Source organism: Erinaceus europaeus, chromosome 16, assembly GCF_950295315.1.
Source record: "Erinaceus europaeus chromosome 16, mEriEur2.1, whole genome shotgun sequence".
In the NCBI taxonomy this organism is placed as follows: domain Eukaryota; kingdom Metazoa; phylum Chordata; class Mammalia; order Eulipotyphla; family Erinaceidae; genus Erinaceus; species Erinaceus europaeus.
The window spans coordinates 16,065,103-16,089,254 of NC_080177.1; the positions used below are offsets into that span (position 1 = coordinate 16,065,103).

The following is a 24,152-nucleotide window of genomic DNA, read 5'->3' on the forward strand; positions in this document are numbered from 1 at the left end:
CAAATGCTATCCAGTGAATGTCCACTCTGACTATAGTCCATGCTGCTGCACATCAGTCTTCACTTTTTAGAGAAAAAAAAAACAAACTGTATTCATGATGGCCCAGTCTCTTGAAGGTACAAGAAAGAGTCAGCACACCACCGAGAGTTCATATTGACTCAGACTGAGAACCAAGGTCCTCATTCCAACACCTTTGAGAGCACTGTTGCAAATTCTGTATTAAGATTTCCAGCTGTTTCACAGTAATCATAGACATAAGATCCTCTCGTGTGTGTTTTCATCAAATTGAGGTCATTGGCAGATTGTAATGAATCAAGACATTTTGAAGAAAAAACAACTCTGAATTAGTTGTGATTCAGCAGTCACCACTTGTTGATACACCTTCAGTTCTGCCCGAAGCTGTCTTCTCCTTGAGCAAATTTTACATCACAAGAGAACTCACTGCTCACAGTGTCTCAAATCACCCAGCGAGATATTTGTGTCATTAAGTAGCCTGTTTGAGCAGAGAGGAGAGGGGAAGTCTCTATGTCTATTATGTGAAAAGCCCACAGACTACTCCAGAAAGTACCAGGAGCCTATTAAGATCAAAGCCGTGATGCCTAGAGCTACAGATCTCATCACTGAAATATTAAACAATTTTTACTTAAACACTGATCAAGAGGTGTTAGTGTAGATCTTTTAAACAACTCAAATAATTTAGGGTGTGTGCATGGTAGATGTGGAAGAGAAAGAATAGTAATTTTTCTCTATTTTCAAGAGCTAAAAGTATCATGCCATGGGACCTCCTAGAAGTTACCCAGCTTGGCTTTTTTTTTTCTTGTTTGTTTGTTTGTTTGTTTGATTGCTTTAACTCAAGTGTTTTTAATTGTACTTTATCTTGGTGGAAAGCATCCTGACATCTTCCTGTTTCATTGTGTGCAAGTGAATGCTTTAGAATGAATGAGAAGCCTTGGAACAAAACCGGAGATTACATTTTAACTCCCCAACTGCTTTTCCAGTTCCCAGTGGTTTACTAGCTGATGTGTTGACATTTGTCTTAGCAGTGAACGGGCTGATTTGAAAAGGGACACAGTGAGCCGAAGTCTCGTTTCTTTTTGCTGTACAACTGGAGGCAGACTCACAGAAGTATCCTTACCTTCTATGGTGTTGGTTTTATGACTGAGAAAACTGACTCAATGTGACCAAATGCTTTAACAGATTATATCCCAGCTGTTGTTTATCTCTAATAATGTTTGTCTTTACTAATTCATCCTAGCACCACAGTTCAGCCATAGAATTTAGTATGTAACAGCATGCATTCAACATTTTGCTGCAGACTCAAATATAAGTTACTTACTGCTTAATGTCACATACTTGGCTCATGGTGGAGTAGGGCAGGAAGGTTGACAAGGTGTCCTGACTTCCTGCCTCTCCACTCACAGTGCTATGAAAGTAAGTTTGGGGTCTGAATGAGCCAGGTCTTCCTTTTCCATTTTCCTGTGTATGTTTTTAGAATTACCGGGGGGGGGGGGGATCACAATGCTAACATTTGAGCAACTGGGATAAAAATGTAACTTGGGCTTTAAATATTCAAGTACACTATTGCATCCCATTTCTTTTTTGTTTTTGTCGGTGTGCAGTTGACCACTAAGAGAACTAAGCCAGGTTTCCTTCCTCGTATGTGACTAAAATTCCTAATTTTGAATGCAGTGCAAAAGACAATCACTACAACATTACTAGCACCAGGAGAGCAGCAGTGATTGGGAATTGGCATGGATCGTTGTGAAAATCAGATTAAAGTTCACTCTAAAAATAGGAGCTGCTGTGGCTGGTTTGATTTTCTGCATTTTATACTTTGGATGCCTAGGAAGGGAAGAGAAAGAAGCTGGAGGAAAGAGGAGCAAAGCACAATTATAATATGTGATGTCACTGAAATCTCTGAAGTAGCCCTGCTTCCTTGTAGGGAACAAGCACTCAGACTAAGGCATCTAAAATGATGGAGGACTTAGATGGCTAGGATATCACCATATATGATAAGCTATAGGGGGCTGGGTGGTGGTGCAGATGGTTAAACACACATATTACAATGTGTATGGACCCAGGTTCAAGTACCAGGTCCCCACCTGCAGAGGGAAAGCTTTATAAGTGGTGAAGCAGGGCTGCAGGCAGGTGACTTTCTTTCTTGCTCCCTTTCGATTTCTGGCTGTCCCTAGCTAATAAATATTTTAAAAAGGTAAAAATAATTATAAAAAAGTTACAATAAGTTCTATATTTCCATGAATATTATCCACAAGATCCAACTGTTAACTCTTAGTTTTATGTAGCAGGACTCTCTTCACCGAGGAGAGGATAGGTCTATTTGGGTTAGAGAATACCTTATGTTTTATTTTTGTAATAGACAGACTTTGAACCCCTTCCTGTTTATATTTTAGAGATGTATTTGAGGGACAGAGAGTTAATTTCACATGAGACAGAGAGAAAGAGAGACACAAGCCAAAGCATCCAGTGCAGGCAATACCAGGAATTAAATGGGGAACCTCAGGCTGGCAAGTTTGATGCTCTGCTTGTTGAACTCTTTCCTTAGTCACAGTCTCTTCTTTTTCAAGTGTTAAATAATATTTATAAAAAAGTGTTGCTTGGAAAGGGAAAAACTGGGAGTCGGGCGGTAGTACAGCAGGTTAAGCGCACATGGTGCAAAGCACAAAGACTGGCATAAGGATCCCGGTTCAAGCCCCGGGCTCCCCACCTGCAGGGGAGTCGCTTCATAGGCGGAGAAGCAGGTCTGCAGGTGTCTGTCTTTCTCTCCCCCTCTCTTTCTCCCCTCCTCTCTCCATTTCTCTCTGTCCTATCCAACAACAACAGCATCAGCAACAACAACAATAATAATAACCACAACAATGATAAAACAACAAGGGATGCAAAAGGGGAAAAAATGGTCTCCAGGAGCAGTGGATTTGTGGTGCAGGCACTAAGGCCCGGCAATAACTCTGGAGGCAAATAAATAAATAAATAAATAAAATCCTTTAAAAATTAAAAAAAAAGAAGGGAAAAGCTTAAAATAAATTCTTGTCTTCATTTCTTTTTTTAAATATTTTATTTTATTTATTTATTCCCTTTTGTTGCCCTTGTTGTTTTATTGTCGTGGTTATTATTGTTGTTGTCATTGTTGGATAGGACAGAGAGAAATGGAGAGAGGAGGGGAAGACAAGAGAGGGAGAGAGAAAGATAGACACCTGTAGACCTGCTTCACCGCCTGTGAAGCGACTCCCCTGCAGGTGGGAAGCCGGGGTTCGAACCGGGATCCTTATGTCGGTCCTTGTGCTTTGCACCACCTGCGCTTAACCCGCTGCGCTACAGCCAGACTCCCTGTCTTCATTTCTTTTTAATACTTTCCCTGTGAATCTCTGTTTTTAGAAAGTGATGGTCATCAGACCTACAGTTTTATTTATTTTTAAATATTTTGTTCATTTACTAATGAGTAAGATAGGAAGGAAGAGAGAGAGAAAAAGAGATACTGGGCTAGCGTGAGGGTGTTTCATCCTGGGCACACGCTCTCTGGGTTGGAGAGAACTCGACTGGAGCCAACCTGAGCTGCTGCTTACTCAGCAACGTGGGTGAGAGACCAGGAACTCGTGGCAGAGTGGGAAGGCAACGTGTCTTTATTGATCAGAGACAACACTTTTATATATTTTGAAACAGAAGTAGCAAGTCGGAAAAGGAAATGGCTAGGAAAGGGGGTGGAGAAAAGGAAAGAGCAGGAAGGTAGAAAGCTTCCATAGCAACTGTTGTGAAGGTTTTAACCAGTGGGATTAATTAATACCCTGCAGGCAGGGTGGTTCTCGGGCAAAACAATGATTATGTAAATAGACCATAGTATCAGCAATGGAGGATGGAGCAGAGCGGGGTGGGGCTGGCTTAAGGCCCAACAAAGAGAGAGAACACCAGACATCACTCTGGTACATGTGATTCCAGGGATTGAACTCAGGACCTCATGCCTGAGAGTCCAATGCCTCACCCACTGTGCCATTTTCCAGACCACCCTATGTTTTACTATTCTACTTTTCCCTCATTTAGCATAACATTGTCAGCTGATGACTGTTGGTTCTTCATTATTATCATCTTAATAGCTGTATAATATTCCTTAAGGCTGAAGGCTGGGGTTATATAGTTTCTATTTTAACTACTTGTCTGCACAGAAGTAGAAATTTAGTCTGTTTCTCAGTTTTTATCATGATAAATAAGGCATTTCCTCTCATAAGGCTCTTTGTGTTTCTTCTTTCTTTGGGCTTTTGTTTTAGATTGATTATCTGAGTCAAACGACCAAGTCAAACATTAGCCTTGCCATTGTGCATGATTTTGAATATTACACATTACCTAGTTGTTTTAAAAAATGGCTGTAATGATTTACCCTGCCATGTGCAATGTATTGATTTCATCCTTCACTGGTGGTAAATATGGCCTTAAAAAAATTTACCTGTGTAAAATTGTACTCTGTTAATATGATTTTGCTTTCTATGGTTAATGAGAGCCCTTATTTTTAAGAAACTAACAAGAAATTGGGGGGGGTAAGTTTAATACTACTGATACAGAGACCATCAGAAGACAACTGCTGTGGAACTGACATGGCATCTACATTCTGACTAAAGACTCCCCGTGTCTCTGCAATTTATCCAGCCTGACAGCTCATTTCAGTCTTTAGCTGGACTAAGAGGATTGAGTAGAGAAAGCAATATTTCAGGGTAGGGAAAGTACCTGAAATAAACCAGGAAAGCATTTTCCCCCAAACATGGAGCATATCTATCATCTATAAATGCACAAGAAACCAACCCTCAGCTGAGTGCCTGAACCAACAGTCACTTATTTAACTCATCCGTCTCCAGTATGGATGGGGCTCAGCAGAGAAACTCAACTATGCCGTCTGTAATGGCAGTTAGCGCAGGTTAACTAGGGGCTGGAGGCACCAGTTCTGAGATGGCCCCCTCACAGGGCAGACCAAGTACCTTTCAGGTGGCAGCTCAGCTTAGGCTGAGTCATGGCTTTAGTTCCTCTTCACTCAGGCTTCCTCATTCTGTGGTGGCTGGTTTCAAGAAGAGAGTCAAGAAAAATAGAAACAGCCCACTTACTTAGTTCTTGGCCCCAAAACAGACACATCACTTCTCCATATTGTTTTACTCATTAATATCCCAGATTCAAATGCACACTCCTTTTGAATCAGGGATGTGACTGTTCAAGATATGTATGTGTATATTTATAGTTATATGTATACACATATACCATGTTACATGCATATGTATGTAGAGAGAGATACATCTGTGTGAGAAACTATAAAACATTGGAGAGCCTTGTTTTTAAAGTACCCTACATAACTTTTAATCTTTCATGAGACTAAAAATATAGGTACTTGAAGTACCATAAACTGGGAGGTAGGGGTGTGTGTGTGTGTGTGTGTGTGTGTGTGTGTGTGTGTGTGACATGACTGAGTTCTCCATTTATTTGATTCACCTTTCCCACAATAAGGAATTCAGTTTGGTGTGTCTTGGGTTGACTTTTCCACTGTGAGGAGTCTACCAACCCTCTTTACTTCTCCACCCTTCCTCAGTAAGTCAGGTCTCTGTGCTTTGAATCATCGGCGTCATTACCCTTTGTTGTTAAGATAGATGTTAGAGGTGGGTTCCAGTGTGTGGTGCATCTCTAGAAGAATACTGACACATAGTAGATTTTGTGCATTTATACTGGCAAGGTACTTATTTTCTAATATGCCATATTTTTGAGACTGGTTGCAGAGTGGTTGATTTAGGCGTTTCTCTTACTGGTGCCAAGAAAAGAGAATTTATTGGAAGGCAGTTTCTTTGTCCAAGCTTTCGTAGAATATTCCAAGTGAGAATATGGAACATAGAAGGAGACACTGAGCTCACTAGGGCTAATCTTCAGGGGGAAAAGATGCTGAGATGATCAACAAAACAAAGCACACAACTAAGAGAAAGACGGAATGAGGCTAATAATGACAGTGACGGCAATAATGATGATACTAGCTAGTACTCCTTGCAGCTTAGTTATTAGTTTTGTTTGTTTGTTGAGGCTTCAGTGCTCCAGGATGACTCTTTTGTTTAATAGATAGATAAAGACAAAAAAGGGGAGGGAGAAGGGAGAGAGAGAGACAGAGAGAGACAGAAAGACACCACAGCACTGAAGCTTCCTCTCATGTGGATGAGAGGGCGAGGCTCAAAACTGGGTTTCACACATGGCAAAACAATGCACTCTCTCCATGTGAGCTATTTTGCTGACCCAGTAGTTATGGTTTGGTTTTGTTTATTAAAATCTTCTTAAGAGGGTGAGCAGGACCAGAGCACTACTCAGCTTTGGATCATAATGGTGTCCATGATTGAACCTGCAACCTCTGGGCCCAGGCATGAAAATCTGATGCATAACCACTGCACTCTTTTCCCAGTCATTGGCACAGGTTTTAAACGTTTTCTACATTTGAAATCTATGCCACTAAAAAACAACCCTTTTAGATAGGTGTAGTTACAGCCAGTGAAGTAGATCAGTTAAATGGTGCACTGCTTTTTTTTTGCCATGTACACAACCCAGGTTAGAGCCTAGTCCCCACTGCCTTGAAGGAAGTCTCAGTGCTCTAGTCTCTTTCCCTCTCCCTCTCCCTCTCCCTCTCCCTCTCTCTCTCCCTCTATCTCTCTTCTCCATCTCTCTATATAAAATAAATGAATAGGTGAAAATAATTCCCGTTTTATACAGATGCAGAGTGGAGTCTGTTATCCAAGTTGCTGGAGCCAGAATCGTTTGAATGCCTCTTTCTGCATTCAACTATGAGGTTGTTTAGTCTCAGATTTCACACATTGACACTTTTTTTTTGAGTCCATATCATGGGCTTGAAGTGGGGTATGGTCAGAGACTGTTCTGTTGTTGTTGTTGTTGTTGTTGTTGGAGGACTTCACAGTTCCAGGCTGGCTTTTTCTTTCCAATAGACAGAGACAAAGAGAGGGAAAGGATACCCCAGCACTGCAGCTTCCTCCAGTGTAGGGGAGGTCAGATTTGAACTTGGGTCACACATGTGGAAACTCCTTTTACTGTTCTCTCGCTGGTCATTGAAAATAGAGTGGACAGAAAACTAGCAACTTCCAGAAGTGGAACCTTTACCTTCCTGTGTTCCAGCCTTTCATCCATTCTACCTGGACAAATTGACATTTCAAAGATGGGGCCCCAGGAGGGAGCTTCCCTTTCACTCTGAAAGACCTAGAAGCAAAAAAGAGACCCCATTGCCTTCAGTTTGTTTCTATACACGAGCATCTGCACCATGCTGGGCCCCAATTCACCTCTGCTCAGTTACCTCTGGAAACAACATGAAGACTTAAAACTCTGGGTCAAGGATGCAGGGGAGAGGCTTCCAGTACTTCAGAAGTGGAGGTAGCAGGCAGGGGTGGAAACCAACTCCCAGGGCTCATGGGGGCATGATCTTGTCTCTCCTCTTGCAGGAAGCTCTTCTCTCAGTGTTTATTTCCCTGTAAACTCTAATTTATCTATTTGTCTGATGCAGTTCCCTGGTAGGTCACTTGATGAGAAGGAGTGTGGGAAACACAGTGCTGTTCATGTCTTGAAATGACAGTCATAAAGATCAAGCTAAATAATTGATAGTGATCTCAGTCTCAGTAAATTGCAAACACTTCTCCTCTCCAGTCCTTCTGCATCATCTTTTCCTGGTACAGTCATTAAAACCATGGACTTCAGAGTCAAGCTGGCTGAAGCCCTGCCAGCTAACTTTGTCACTGAAGGCAGGGTCCTTCTTTATTTCCTTGTCTGCAAATGGGGTGGGGGGAGGGAACAGCCCCAGTCTCCAAGGCAGTGCTTTGCACAATGCCTAGTGGTGCTTTGACAATGGACCTTGTCTTGGGTTTATTCCTGTCTGCCTTTCCAGTTGCCAATGTGTACACGTGACAACCTAACTCTAGGTGTCTCCCATGAGAATAAAATGATTGTGTCATCGTCAGGTAAACTTTGCTCCTTCCGTCAAGGTTGGGCCAAGGAAATTGTCCATGTACTGGTGGGGACCTTTTTTATTTCTTTTGATTTGATTTGATTTTTTTTATAGCGATAGAAACGGGGGGGGGGGTATGGAGAGGGAGAGAGAGAGAGAGAGAGAATACCACAGTACTGAAGCCCCCTTCAGTGTGGTGGGGACTACATTTGAACCTTGGTCATGCAGATGGCAAAGCAGTGTACTACCCAAGTGAGCTATTGCATCAGCCCAATCTGGTTTATTTATTTTAAATATTACTTTATTTATATATTTATTAAATATAGACAGAGAGAAAGCGAAAAGAAGGGGGGAGACAGAGAGGGAGAGAGAAATCGAGATACCTGCAGCACTGCTTCAGTGCTCAGGAAGCTTTCTCCCTGCAAGTGGGGACCAGGGGCTCGAACCTGGTTTCTTGCACGTTATGGAATGTGCACTGTACTAGATGCACCACCGCCTGGCCCCTGTTTATTTCTGTTATAGTCATAGGTCCTGCCATCGGGAAACTCGGGGTCTGACCGGAGAAACAGGCAAGTCCTGTGCTGACCCCATGGCACATTGCTAGTGAAAGTGGATGAAGCTCATGAAAGGAGAGGAGTGAGATGGAAAGGGCTCAGAGCAGGATGGGCTCAAGTGATCATGAAATTGCCAGTCAGAGAAGCCCTGAACGTCCCTCCAGGTGCAGAGAACAGCAGGGGCCAGAGCAGGAGGCCCAGCAGCCTGAGATGCCAGCATGTGCTCCCTCTATGGCAACCAGGATGCTCACATTCATTTGAGCACAAGCACAAAGCCGTGTCAGTAAACTGCGCTGATGCAAGTGGCAGCTAAATAAAGCTCTGATAATAATACTACTTCTTCGCACTTGCACGGCACCTTTATGATCTGCAGAGTATTTTTACCCACGACTTCTCACTTGGCCCTTGAAAAAAGCCCTAGTGAGATAGTCAGCGGTGATGCCTCCCTCTGTCGCCTCCACAGAGTCCTGGGAGTGAGGAAGCCACAGGCACCCACACCTGCTAGCAGAAGCCTCTTTGCTGTGGGATCCCCCAGGCCTTCACAGTCACTCTATTTATTCTTCTCCCTGGAGCAGGGGCTGCTACAGAAACACATCGTAAGCGGAGAAAGTATAACTGAGCAGTTAACTGGGCAGCTGTTCCTTATACTTTTTCCCTGCCACAGGCATTTGCTAGAGTTCTATGCCTGCATAACTCCACTGTTCCCAGCAACCTTTATTTTCCTTTTGCATTCTATTTTTGATAAACAGTGAGACAGAGAGACAGAGGCAGACCTGTAGCATTGCTATGCCACTGAGGAAGCTTCCCCAGAACCTCCATGAGCCAGAGCTGAGGAGGTTCTGGTCTTTCTCTCTGTGTGCACTACAATGTATGCCACCACCTACCTGCCCCTCCCTCCTGGATTGGAGTCCCTGTAAAACAAGGCCTAGTTACCTGCATTAATGCTGCTTTGACCCGAGACTCCACTACCTTGAAGGCAGTCTGGAATCTTCCGAATGTGTGTGAACGAAGCAGCTATCTCTCTCTTCCCAGCTTGATGCAAATAGAGCCTTGTGCATGTTTGGGGGAGGATCCAAGGTGCCACTGTCCTTTCCCCAATTGCTTTTTACTTACTCCTCCTCCCCTACCTTCATAATCCCTTCTGTTCATCCCGTAGCTACACATCAGGAGGTGGTGAAGGAGAAGCCTGATGATTGCCTTCCACAGCAAGTAATTAGGTCAGTTTTTCACACCCGTACAGCAAATTTCAGCCTGCTTGCCAATCTAAAGCAACAGTCTTTTACCAGTTCCTCCCCAGATCATTGTCTGTGACTGAATTTTAGGCCCTAGAGCTCTAGCTCTGGTTATTGTGGGAAACAGGCCAGAGAATAGCACCCTCTGCCTATCCCAGCAACTGCAAAAGCAGTGGAAGTCCAAGCTTGACTATAGATAGACAGTAGCTATGAGGAAACTCTCTCCACACAGAGCAATTCAATTTCATTTCAGTGTGTGTGTGTGTGTGTGTGTGTGTCATTACTGGCGAGCCAGCATTACTTAAACAGTTACAGTGTGCTGATGGCAGGTTATAAAGATAAAAGAGAACAGAACAATGTAACATTTGTCCTCATGGAACTGGCCTTTGCTTCAGTAGAGTTCATCAATTCTGCCCTGAACCTTTAAGGCAGCAGTCAGCATCCAAACAGATAAGGCACATTTGCTCTAAGAAGCATATGATGCTATAAAAGTAAAAAACTCATTGCTTAGTCCTTGGTGTAGGGTGAATATTGCTAAGAGCTGGAGGCCCTGACTACACACTTGCACGCACGCGACACACACACACACACACACACACACACACACACACACACACACAAAGAATTTATGAAATGCCTCCTGGATGTAAGTGACCTAGGGTTCCAGTAGCTATATCACTTAATATCATTTTAAAATGTTTTATTCATTTTACTTATTTTATTTGAATGAGAGAAAGAGATACAGAGAGAAAGACCAGAGCACTCCTCAGCTCTGGCTTATGGTAGTGCCGGGGATTGAACTTGGGGCCTCAGACACTCAGGCATGAAAGTCTCTTTTGCAGAATCATTATGCTGTGACCCCATCCCTTATTTAATATTTCTTAAAGATGTCTTTCTTTCTGTCTATCTTCCTCTCTTCCTTCCTTCCTTTCTTTCTGATGAGAGGTAGAGAAAGGGCCAGAACACTGCTCAACTCTGGCATAAAATGGTGCTGGAGATTGAAATTATGACTTCTGGGGCCTCAGGCATGCAAGTTGGTGCTCCAACAGCCTGAGCTATCTCCTCCAAGTCATATGACATCTTGGAAGCTGACACTGACAATGATCTCTTGACCTGTGGAACACCCTTCTTCTTCTTCTCCCTGGGGTCAGGGAACTGTTCAAGACTGCTCTTCAAGGCTGATTCCCAAGTGCACATGATTGTGAGTGCCCCCCTCCCTCTGCCACACCACCTGGACACCAAAGTCGCATTCCCAAGTGACAGTGGACACTCACTCTGTGTTTCAGACAATGGCCAGTTTGCACTACAAAGGATGCTCATGGTTTGGCAGCCTGGATCAGAGGCATCGCTCTCCTGCTCTCTGTCTCCAGAGTGGCAAGAGGAGCAACCCCTGCACTTTGTATCCTAGGCAACGCTAGAGGAGAAGCCTGCAAGTGTTAGTTGGGAATCATTTTCCTTTTGGTAAAGAGCCTTGCTCCACCCAGGCAGCAGATATATTTTGAATTGTAAAATCAAATGCCTCAGGAGGGGGCTTGGAGATGACTATGCTTCTAGCCCCATCTCTCTTCAGATAGATGAGGAAACTGAAGCCTGAGGAGTTGAGTTGGCTTTTTCAATGCCCTGGGGTTCCACAGAGGCTGGGTGGAATCCAGGTTTTTAACTGACTATTATCTCCAGGTGTGTTCAATGTCAGGCCGAGTTTACCATCCTAGAGGTGATTCATAAGGGGTGGGGGGAATGAATGTAAAGGAAATATAAAGTTAGCAGTGTAGTTATCTTTAGCAAGATCTTGGGACCACACAGCTCTCCCCCTGCAGCAAAGCAGGTGCCAAGAATTCAGGAACACGCTTGCCACATTGCCAATCAATCCTCGCAGCAGCTCTGAGACACAGTTAGCTGCCTTTTCCCCAGAATGTAGGGGAAGTCAAGGATAAAGCACTTAGCCAGCTTGCCCAAGGGTGAGTGACTAGTTATGGGGGAAATTTAGGCTCCTAACCTTACCGTGCACAAGGCTCTGGGTTCAAACCCCAGCACCATATGGGAGCACCATGCATGGCACCAGGGGTGTTCCGTGCTTGGTAGGCCTGTATTGAGATGTCTCACCTCTCCCTTTGCAAAATCTGAGTCAAAGAGTATGCTCAGGAATTACACATAAGGACAGAGAAGTCATGAGTTTATTCCCCAGCATCCTGTTTGAGGAAAAAAAAAAAAGGGAGGGCTGGGGCTCTTCCTTCTTCTTCTTCTTCTAGCGTTTGCCCTTCTTCCGTAGCCAGTCAACAGCATCAGGTTGAGCCTGATGTAAAGTTTCGAGACCTCCTTTGAATCTGGAGAGGTGGCAGTCGTTGACTATGTGGGTCATAGTCTGTCTGTAGGCTCTTCCTTAAACTTGGTGACTCCAGAGTCCATGTTAGCAACCACTGGCCCAATGCTGTAGCCTGCAGTCAGGCTCCAGCCCTGTGGAGAGGCCCCAGCTCTTCACACACTCTCTGGGTGCTGTGTCCATTTAATTAAACATCAGCAGATATCAGCCACTGGTACAAAAGTCCTCAACTTCCTCCTACTTTGCTTTGCCTCAAAACCTAAGGCTCCAGAGGTTTTTTTGTTTGTTTTGTTTTGCCTCCAGGGTTATTGCTGGGGCTCAGTGCCTACACTATGAATTCACTGCTCCTGGAGGCCATTTTTTTCCATTTTGTGGTTGTTGTCATTGTGATTGCTGTTGTCATTGTTGTTGGATAGGACAGAGAGAAATCCACAGAGGAGGGAAAGACAGAGAGGGGGAGAGAAGGATAGACACCTGCAGACCTGGTTCATCAATCATGAAGAGACACCCCTCCCCCCCACAGGTGGGGAACCGGTGCCCTGAACTGGGATCCTTATGCCTGTCTCTGCGCTCAACGCCACGTGCACTTAACCCACTGCCCTACCACCTGGCCACCAGAGGTTTTGAAAGCTCATAGATTTTAGGGCCAGACCATGGCACATCAGTTGTGCACACACATTACCATGAGAAAGGATCCAGGTTCAAGCTCTTGGTCCCCACCTGCAGGGAGGAAGCTCCACAAGCAGTGAAACAGTGCTACAGGTGTTTCTTTTTCTTTTTCCCTCTCTATTTTCCCCACCTCCTCAATTTCTCTCTGCCCTGTCCAATAAATAAATATTAAAAGAAAATAAAAGACACACTAGACATACTACACACTTTTTAAAAAAGAAAACTTTTATAGATGTGAACCATAGATCTCAGAGGCCTCCAAGTGGGTCCCAGAGCCCTTTGATCGACCATAAAATTGACTTAAGCTGTTGATAGTTCTCTCTTGGTTATAGATTAATTTTTCATTCAAGACTGTCTGACTCAACCAAAGTCAGCAAGAATTCATTTCTATCAGAAGGACAACACTGCTTTAAGGAATTCATTTGAGGTGGCCAGGTGGTAGCTCACCAGGTTAAGTGCACATAGTGCAAAGAGCAAGGAGTGGTGTAAGGATCCCAGCAAAAGCCCCCAGCTTCCCACCTGAAGCAGGTCTGCAGGTGTCTGTCTTTCTCTCCCCCTCTCAGTCTTCCCCTCCTCTCTCAGTTTCTCTCAGTGCTATCTAACAACAGTAAGAGCAACAACAACAATGGAAAGAGGATGGCCACCAGGAACAGTGAATTCGTAGCGCAGGCAGCAAAGCCCAGTTATAACCCTGGAGGCAAAAAAAAAAAAAAGTTATTTTGAAATGCTGGTAAATTCACAGGAAGTGGCAGCAGCAGCACCAAGTCCCATGTACTCTTTATCCTGAAAGTGTGGTATTCGAAGTAAGTCAGAACTGGATTTTCTAGCAGGATACAGATAATGGTACCGCTTTATCTGAGGTCATTCTGAAAAATTAGTAGCTATTCCACACTTCAACTGCAGCTCTTTTTTCAAATGGAAAGGGCAGATAAAAAGGCCATATTTGTGGCCAATGAAAGCCTCGGGACTAGGCTAGAGTTTTTTGTTTGTTTGTTTGTTTGTTTGATTCATTTACAAAATAAAAAATATTGACAGGACCCTAAGATAAAAGGGGTACAATTCCAAATAATTCCTACTACCAGAACTTCATATCACATCCCCTCCCTTGAAGGCTTTCATATTCTTTATCCCTCTGGGAGCATGGACCCAGGATCATTATGGGGTACAGAAGGTGGGAGGTCTGGCTTCTGTAATTGCTTCTCCACCAGACCTGGGCGTTGGCAGATCGACCCATATTCCCAACCTGTCTCTATCTTTCCCTCATGGGGCAAGGATTTGGGGATGTGAGGTTCCAGGGCACATTGGTGAGGTCATCTGCCCAGGAAAGTCGGGTTGGCATTACCGTTGTAAACTTGGTGGCTTAAGAAAAAGACTTAAGAACAAATTGTTAAATAATCAGGAACCTAAAGGCAAGAATATAGCAGATGAGATTTGGGGTTTCCATTTTGGAAAAAGCTAGTAGGTCTATTTTAGGTTCTTTCCAAAGGGCCCATGACTTTACTAATTTTTACCTGAGGCTGACAGCTAACATGTGGGTGGACCAAAGGTTTGTATGGGGAGATGGTGTCAAGAGTTGGAAATAGGACTAGAAAGCTGGATCAGCGAAGAGAGCAGCTCCCAAGTATGGGAAAAGTATATAGATATCATTAACTGTAAACCCTATCAGTTTGATCTGGGGCGCATATTCAGTGCAGGAGCCTGTGTAACCTTTGCATCCCTGTAGGTCTGAGCTCGCATTCTGTAGTTATAGCTAGGAACCTTCTAGGCTACACTCAGTGCCAGACCCATCTTCCTCAAGGGGTAGAGTATTTTGGCCCAACCTCCCTTTGAAGAATGGGGCAGCCCCTACCCTTGTTGATCCACATTGAGAACAAAGGCATCCATTATATTGTTTCTGATGGAGATGACCAGTGTTAATGGAGAGAGGGACCTGTTAGACATCTAGGCCCAACATGGCTGTGTAGGAATCCCAGGATTCCCTAACTAGGGCCCCAGGTGATGGGGTGGCCTAGTAGTAACCAAATGAGCCATCATTAAAATATGCCAATCAGGATAGAGATTTTTGGATCTGATTTAGAATCAGAGCCTTGCTTTCTGTGGGTAGTTAGAGATCTATGCTCCTGCAAACTCTCCAGCGATTAAGCCATGACCTCCACCTGGAGAGCTCTGGAGAGACAATTTGCAGAATATAAAAGAAGAGCATGAACTGCGGAGTAGAGTTTGAATCCTGGTTGTGGGAGTGATGGTAGAAGCTTAGATCACTGAAATATCACTATGTTTGGTTTCTACCTGGGCTTCACCACTCTGGGGTGGAAAGTCCTTTCACTGATTGGATTAGTCTCTCCCAGAAGTAGTAGCTGCACTCAGCCAATCTGCAGTCCTTGTATGGGTGAGTGAAGCTAGTTCTTTGCAAATGTGAAACAGCCATCAGCAAAGATGCTGAAGGCTCCGTTGCCACTGCTTCAGACAAGACAGTAGAATCAGAACAAACCTGCTCCACTTCTGTCATCCCAGCCTGGAGGGCAGAAACAAGCATGGATGCAGGCCCGATGGTCCTGAACAGAATGTCATGAGCAGGCCATATGGCGCCCCCAGCAGGTCATCTGGTAGAATAAGCAGGGTTCCAAAGACAGCCCAAGTCCTTTGGCACCTCAGCCAGCCCTTGGAATAGGGAGCCCTTCCTTTGTCTAGAGCACTTCCTTTCCTGAAGGCCTTGGCGTGGACAGTGCCTGTGAAGGGGAAAACAGAGAAGACTTTGATGGTCTCTTGTCACTTATCCTTGAGAGCCCTGTGGTTCTTCCCACTCACTGTTCTCTTCACTTCTGCCAGGCTCATCTTCCACTAGGGTTTTTCTCTTTCTCGGCTATCAAGGTGTCTGTGCTATTTCCACCCATCTCTTGCTCTCTTAAAAAGTCGCCATGTTGGGTCATCTTGCCTGGACAGCAGTTCCTCTGGGCTCATCCTCTCTTTCCTGTCCTGTGTGATTTTCACTATCAATGAAGATCTTTGTTTATAGGACAGTTTAGCTGTAACATGCTGTCCGGTTTGAGTTAGGGTAGGCAGGCAAAAACTTGCAGGCAAGTTATTCCTAGAACTTTCCTTCCAGAAGCTCTGGTCCAAATCCAGAGATCAAGTTCTGGGATCCCTGTTCTGACTTGCTTAGAATTTGGCTCAGATGAGTCGGGTCCTGTCTTGTGTCCCTTCCTGTCCAATTCCTTTCAAGTTCAATCCCTTTCTGAATTATTAATATTTGACCATAAGCATTACTAATGCAGATATGGGCATGTTTTGCTCTAAGAAGATTCAGGCTTCAAGTGAAAATGTGGCATAAGAGCCATTTTAATTTCCAGAAACCCTCTTTTGAAATATAGCCAGCTTTCCTCATGCATGGAAAATATAATTAAAGTACAAAAAGTGACCCAACTTTTTGGAGAACACTGATGATGAAAGCTAGGCAGTAAACAAAGAGTACAGCAGGTTTCCTCACCATGCAGTGTGGCCCCTCTGGTATCTGCTACCATCTTTCCTTTCTGTCAGAACCTAGCCCCAAGGAAAGATCTTATGAATGCATTCATGTTGGCTTCTGGCTTCTCGTACACTCCAGCACTACTTGTTTTATAACTGAGAAAAAGGCCACCAGGCAAAGCATAGAAATCTCAGACATCAGCCAGCCATTAGGCAGAATGATTTTTATTTATGTTTGTTAAGTAGCAGGAGTCCAGCAGGCTTCCTTCTCTACCAGTCTTGTACATCCTGCTCTTTAATCTCAGGAACAATTCTGCTTTCCTTTGAGCTGCAAAAATGAACAGGCCTTTCAGTTGGGGGATAGGGTGAGGAGGGGGTAGGGAGGCAGAAAACACTTCTTTGGCCTATACTGTCCTTCTCTCCTGCATCAAAGGACACTTTGTTGGTGATGGGTAGGTGTGAAGAAAGACATTTGGTGCCATTTGTAAAAGCCACTTGGTCTTGCAGCACCTGGAAGGCCTAGGGCTGGTGGCCAGTGAAAGGACGGTGTGGTGACACCATGGAGTCAGTCATAACAGACTTGAGACTCTTGGTGTTCGGGGTGTGGTGGACAAGCATTTCTGGTTTGGTGCAAATGCCAAGACTGAGTTCCTGGCCCATGAATGGCCACCTTTACTCACTTACTTCTTCTCTGTTCAGGAAATATTGGTGAGGATCTCCCAGGTTCTGGTACTCTGTGTTTTATGTCTAGGGATAAAGATGAATAGGGGCTTGCTGGACATTGGCATACCTGGGTAAGCACATGTCACCATGTGCATGGACCTGGGTTTAAGTCCCCACACCCTACCTGTGGTGGGGGGAGTGCTTCACAAGAGGTGAAGCAGGTCTGCAAGCCTCTCTCTCTCTCTCTCTCTCTCTCTGTCTCTTTCCCCTTTCCTTACCTCCCGCCCTCTCTATGTTCCCTCCCCTCTCAATTTATCTTTGTCCTATCAGGTATAATAGAAGTGGGAAGGGGAGCCACCAGAAGTGGTGGATTCATAATGCTGGCACTGAGCCCCAGTGATAACCCAGTTGGCAATAGAAGAAGAAAAAGAAGAGGATGATCATGAATAAGGTGTACTCTTTCCCTTAAGCAGCACCGTCTAATAGAGAAAAATAGGAAAATAAATAACATTACTGTGAGGAGTTCATTTCTGTAATGGAATCATAGTAGGATTAGCCATTTTGACAGAGGGGAATTTAGGGGGTGTGTATGTGTGTGTGATTTGAGAGAGTGTGTTGTGATTGCTCAGGGATCAAGGTGGAGGAGCTGGCAAAAAAAAAAAAAGACTGAAGGGCATTGTGAATTTTTGAAATGAATTTGAAATATATCATCATGTAGGCCTTCAGAAGCCATTACATGGTTTTCAGACAAGGAGGTAATGTGATACTGTTTGTGTTTTGGAAGATTATTCTGGTGGCTTTGTGAACAAGAAAGTGAAGTCTACAAGAGCAGAGACTTGGTTTCTAGAACAATGAAAGGAAAGCACCCATAGAGCTCTCTGAGAGATTAGGAAGAGTAATGGAGAAGGAGAGCTCAAAGATGATTCCCAGGTGTAAGACTTATGTGACTGAGAAGGATATTTAAAACATCAATAGCAACAATGACAATAATTGCAATATTTCTCATTTATTTTCCCGTTTGTTGCCCTTTTTATTGTTGTTATAGTTATTACTGTTGTTGTTATTGATGTTGTTGTTGTTAGATAGGACAGAGAGAAATGGAGAGAGGAGGGGAAAGCAGAGAAGGGGAGAGAAAGACAGACACCTGCAGACCTGCTTCACCACCTGTAAAGCGACTCCCCTGCAGGTGGGGAGCCCGGGGCTAGAACTGGGATCCTTACTGGTCCTTGCACTGTGCACCACGTTGCTTAACCCATTGCACTACCACCCGACTCCCAATAATTGTAATATTTACAACTTACCAGGTACAAAGGGTTTGGCTACATGTTTTACATAAAATGTTTCATTGACTCATTGTAATACTACTAGTGCTATAGTTATCAGTATTTTAGGAAGGAAAACTTGAGTCTTTGAGAGATGAAGACTGGTTAGGGGCCATGCATGAATTAGAATCCAGACACTTTTTCCTCAGAGCCTGTGTTCTCCTGGGAATATAATGGGAAGGACAAGTTAGCCAAAACATCTTTGGTTTATATCTGCACCTTCAAGTTCTGCACTGTCTTTATACCTCCCAGATTTGGAGATCAAAGTCTGTGACTCAGGCATCTGATCTGTGCTGGATGTGTGGAATGGGGATCAGTTAGTCATCAGTAGTGAAGAATGTAGGCATAATGTGCATGAATCACCAAAGAGCATGGAACCCTGAAAAAAAGAGAAAAAAAAAAAAACCGCTGAAGGGTGGGCATGTTTGAGTGAGTCTGGAAAGATTGCTGAGGAGTAACTAGAGAGGTAAGGAGAGAACTCTGAAAGCCAGAGGTGTTGTTTCAAAACTTGATGAAGGGAACTGAGCCTCAGCGAGATAAAAGAAGCTTACAAGTGAAGACTGAGTTACAGTAGATAATCAGGAGTTGGACAGGAGTTGGAGTTAGACCGAAGTGGGCTGGAAGTTAATGGAAAAAGACACAAGGAGCTCACACTTCTCTTCAAAGAACTGTGGTTGGAGGAGAAGATGAAAGATGACTGAGTACTAAAAGCAGTCTTGGGGTCCAGGAAAATGTTCTTTGCTTGCAACACCACTTGAAATGTTTCTATGTAAATGGTGAGGTTCTATGGAGTCAGTCCTGGGGATTATACCAGGACATTCATCCCAGATGACGGGGAGAAGAAATCTTCCCTCCAACCCTTAGAAGGGAATAATTTTAAAAATAAAAAAATCCTCCTATATTTTCAATTCATTTTCTTTATTTTTATAATTTTTAAACTTTATTTAATAGGACAGAGAAAAATCGAGAGGGAAGTAGAACTGGACACACACACACATGCACACGCATGCACACACACACATACACACATACACACACACCTGCAGTCCTACATCACCACTCATAAAGCTTCCTCCCTGCAGGTAGGGACTGGCGGCTTGAACCTGATTCCTCATGATTCCCTTTATATTAAACAAAGGAACTCAAGTCAGAAAAGGTCTATGATCACACAGCAAGTCCATGACTCCAGATATCCTAATGCTTGGTTGGCCCCATTCCAGCTTCTACCAGTGTCAGTGAGAGAACACAGGTCACAGATATGTTCCTTACTGTTTTCTTCAGTTCTATTTTATTGTTCTGTTTCTCAGATCCTCCAGAGTTGCTCCTTCTTCAAGGATTTCTAGCCTTCCAAATTCTGCTCAGTCATCAGGATGAAGGATGAGGTAGAGAACAGCTTTTTCATTTCCTCATCCTGCCTTGGAACAAAGTGTTTGAAGGCCAATTATAAAGTGCCATTAGCCTGATAGTGCCAGAAGCCTCTTCTTCTCCCCTGGGAACCAAATTTCTAGAGGGGAAGAAAATCTCAAGGGCTTTTAAGCCCCCCTCTTTCTGGCCCAGAGTATTTGAGGATATCTCTGTCTATGTGCAAGAGAGGATTGGGTAGAGAAGAGAATAGCAATACAGATTCTTCAACTGAGAGAGCTTAGTTTCCCCAAGTGGTTCTAGCAGTTAAGAGTCAACGGTGAACTTGAATGTGAGTAGCACCCACCTGTACAGAAGGTCCAGGCCACCCCACCCCAACTCTGCCATGGGCCTTCTAGAATCTGTATATATCCAGTTCATCAGTCCTTCTTCTCACCTTTTTAGGCTCCAAAGGTTATGCTGACAGCTTGCTTAGCCTATCATTCTGATTAAATACTAACACTGCGCACTGATTAAAATCCACAGCCCTGCATGAAACATGCTGCTTAGAATCTAGACACATGAATGCTCTATAAACCCAAACCTCCTTTTGTAATTGACCTTCAATTACAACCCTCTGTGTCTTGGTAGGCTCCAAGGAATAGCAATTAACTTCCATTTCTTTTTGCTCTTTTGCAATCTACCTAAACCCATTGGTCCTTTTTCTGTCTTGCTGTGGGATGCTATCAGGTCGCAACGAGTGGACTCCTGGAAGGCCATTCCCATGGATCCTTTTGTGAATGGTGTCCTCTGTGACTTCATGAACTGTCGAGTGAATGTGCTCCTTATGCTGCAATTCTAGTCCCAAGACTCCTCCTCTCTTCTCACTCACAGTACTCACCAAATGGCAAGGATGTTAGAGAGTAGAGACAAGGTTGCCCATCCTCCCTGGGTCTGCTGCATTCTGTTGTTCTTGTTTGCTTGTTGAGTAGTATTGAATAAATTTTAAATGAAACCGTAATCCAAAAGGCTACTCTAGCCTTGGGAACATTTAACAGGGCTTGTGGTGGTTCCAGGCACATGACCATTTCTTCAGTTTCTTCCTTCACAGTTTATTCACAGTTGCCGGAATTATTGGCAACAAACTGTGAGACATGCTTGTCCCAAGGGACCTAGAAGAATCTTCCTGGACTCTGAAGAATTAAATAGGCCAAAGCCAGGAGACAGGATGGACCACCCAGCAGGGCAAAGTGGAAGCAATGTCTTGGTTTCCTGGCCCATTCCAGAGCCAGACACAGAACCAGAGTGGTGGAAGCAGAAGCAAAGAAAGAGAGAAGGAATCAAGATAAAAACTAGAGAGGGACACAGGACTCAGAATTTTCTAAGACTTGCAGGATGATTTATTTACTTTCTCCTGAGTATACTAGGCAACTATAAGAGGGTTAGAAGACTATACAATGAGATTTACACTTGGAAAAATCATTCTGGGGCCCGGGTGGCGGCGCACCTGGTTGAGTGCACATGTTACAGTGCTCAAGGACCCAGGTTTGAGCCCTCAGTCCCCACCTGCAGGGGGAAAGCTTCACAAGCGGTGAAGCAGGTCTGCTGGTGTCTCTCTTTGTATCCCCCTCTCTATCTCCCCTACCCTTTCGACTTCTGTTAGTCTCTATCCAATAAGTAAAGATAAAAAAAATTTTTTTAAACCATTCTGGTTGAACTTAGAAAATAATAGATGAAGGTTAGGAGATAGTTCGACTGGTAGAGTACAAACTTTACTATACACCAGGGCATGGGTTTGAGCTTCCAGAACCAGATGGGAGCATGGTCTAAGGAGTCAGGGGAAGCTCTGAAAGTGATAAAGTGATACTATGGCCTCTTTCTCTCGCCCTCTCTCTCCCTTCCTTCCCTCCTTTTTGTTCTGTAATTGAAAGGAGAGAAAGTACACTGAGGGCAGTGGAATCACACATGTGTGGGACCCTGGTAGGAAAAAGAAAAAAAGTGAGGGAGCCAGGTGATAGTGCATCTGGCTAAGTGCACACATTGAAGTGATCAAGGACCTAGGTTCAAGCCCCTGGTCCCCACCTCCAGGGCAAAAGCTTCACAAGTGGAGAAGTAGGGCTGCAGGTGTCTCTCTCTCTCTATCTTTCCCTCTCTACCTCCCCCTCCCTTCTCAATTTCTCTCTGTCTCTAGCCAATAATAAATAAATATATGATTTATTAAAATAAAGGGAGAAAGATAGAAACAGAGTCAGAGACAAACAAAGGGAAGGTAGAACTCTCGGCAAAGGTCAGAAGAGTATGGTCTGAAGGCAAGAAGGAATGAATGGCAGTGTTTGAAAATGCTGCAAAAGGTCATCTGCGTCTAGATTCCCTGGACAGAGTGCACTTAGTTCCCTGTTGGTCATTCTTTTTGTTACTGGTAAGGCCCTGATTAGCAGCTGAACTAGGGCTAGACAGTGGTGCACCTAATAGAGCACACAAATAACCCATGTACAAGGACCCCAGTTCAAGGCCCTAGTCTCCACCTGTAGGGGAGGGTGTTTCAGTAGCAATGAAGCAGTGCTGCACATGGGTGTCTTAACCTCCTCATCTCTGTCTCCCCCTGCCCTCCAATTTCTATCAAAAGATGGCTACCATCAGGAACAATGAAGTTGTCATGCAGGCAGGCACTAACTACACCACTACACCCCAATTATAACCCTTGTTGCAATTTAAAAAAAAAAGGAGCTAGAAGAGCTAGAACAGCAGAAGAAGGAGAATGAGTGGGGAGTAAGGAAATGATGACAGTGATGAAAAAAAGAAAAAAAAAAAAAAACCTCTTTCTCAGTGAATGTGAATGGGAAGAGGCAAAACAAATAAACAACAAACAAACATATATATAAGACTAAAGAAACAGCATCCGTCTCTATTCTGAAAAAGATGAAAGAGATTGGCTTTAAAACATGTGCAGAGAGGACTTATAAACTGGTGCACTAAAAAATATTTAAATAGGTCAGACAATGGCACACCCCATTGAGAACATACCTTATCATGTGTAAGGATTCAGGTTCAAGCCCCTAGTCCCCACCTGGAGAGAGGAAGCTTCATGATCAGTGAAGCAGTGTTGCAGGTATCTCTCTTTTTCTCTATCTCCCCCACCCTTTTCGGTTTTAACCAAAATAAAAATTAAAAAAAAAAAAAGGAAAAAATGTCCACTGGGAGTGGTGGGCTCATCATGCAGGCTCTGAGCCCCAGGTGTAACTTTGGTGGCAATGAAAAAAAAAATTGAAAAGGGCAGGTTTCAGGAGAAAATTCTTGGATTAGGAGTAAATAGATAAAACATTGGAGGCAGAATGTCCCAGTAAAAGCTACCAAAGGAATTTTATGTAGCAGTTACAAATTCATACTGTAAGACGAGAAATTGAGAGAGGAAGAAAGGAAGATAGACACCTGCAGACTGCTTCACCACTTGAGAAGTGACCCCTCAGCAGCTATGGATTGGAGAGCTCGAACTAGGATCCTTCCATTAATCTCTGTGCTTCACACTTTGTGTGCCTAAATTTTTTGTTTTTTTTTTAAATGAAAAAAGTAGCCATGATAATACATCTCAGAATGGAACAGTGGGCTGGGGCTAGTAAAGTTCAAGTAAGCCAGGATATTTGCATTAGAGCATTGACACTCAAAGCCTAGAACAATAGTTTGAAAAACTGGCAAGGGCTAACTCCATGTTCAGATCTTGAGACGGTGGTATAGGAGAGTCTAATTTCTTTATGAGAAGTGACATCTCTGGAAGATGACCAAGAAAGAGCTTTAAAATCAACATGATAACTTTCTGAGTTCTTCAGACTGGGTGTGAAGTTAAGTCTACTGCATTTCTGAATTATGCTCACAGGGAGAGAAAATCTAGTCTAGAACGTCTTTATTTTGCCTTAAGAGTAGAGGAATGTTTTCACTGGTTATTGAATTCTAGGCTGAAATTTAATTTTCTTTCACTACTTTAGAAATGTTACTCTGTGGTCTATTGGATTACATTATATCTGTTGATAAGTCGACTGGCGGTGGTACTCTTACTTCATTGAGGGCTAAAATATCTTTTCATTTTCAACATTTTTCAGTCTTTGTTTTCAACATCTTGACAGAACTGTGTCTAAGTGTGCTTCTCTTTATATCGAAAAGATCTTAAATGTTCTTGAATGTGTAGCTTAATGGTCTTTTGTCATTTTGAAAAAGAATACAGCCATTATCTTGTCAAATATTGCTTTTGTCCATTTTTCTCTCAATGTCACTTCTTTCACAAGAGCCTATGTGCCTCTTATAATTTTTTTTGGTTTTTCCAACCTTTTTACATTTTATATTTCTGTCTGATATTTTCTATTAACTCCTCTTCCAGTTGACTAATCCTTCTTCAGCTACAAGAAATGTGTTGCAAAAAACAATTTGATAAAGAAATTTTAACTACTATATATTATTTATGTGTAGAAACTACATTTAATTCTTTTTTAAAAATATATTCTGGCTCTCAGATGAAATCTTTTTTTTAATCACCATATCATCTTTTTCTCTTGGACAAAATAAGTATGATTATTTATTAAACCTAAACCTGGTAAATTTATTGTCTGGATTACCTGTGGACCAAAT

The 24,152-nt window shown here is 43.4% G+C and overlaps 1 protein-coding gene across 16 annotated transcripts in view; it reads left to right on the forward strand.

Annotated features, from left to right (window-relative positions):
* SEMA6D (semaphorin 6D) overlaps nucleotides 1-24,152 on the forward strand; it is a 790,451-nt gene that overhangs the window by 745,697 nt on the left and 20,602 nt on the right. For 3 of the 16 annotated variants that reach the window (XM_060174607.1, XM_060174598.1, XM_060174599.1), the window contains one exon: nucleotides 19,502-19,576. The exons of the other annotated variants lie outside the window; for them this stretch is intronic. The gene's annotated coding sequence lies outside the window, so the exon portion shown is untranslated. The remainder of the gene's footprint in view (nucleotides 1-19,501; nucleotides 19,577-24,152) is intronic. 16 annotated transcript variants of the gene reach the window in all.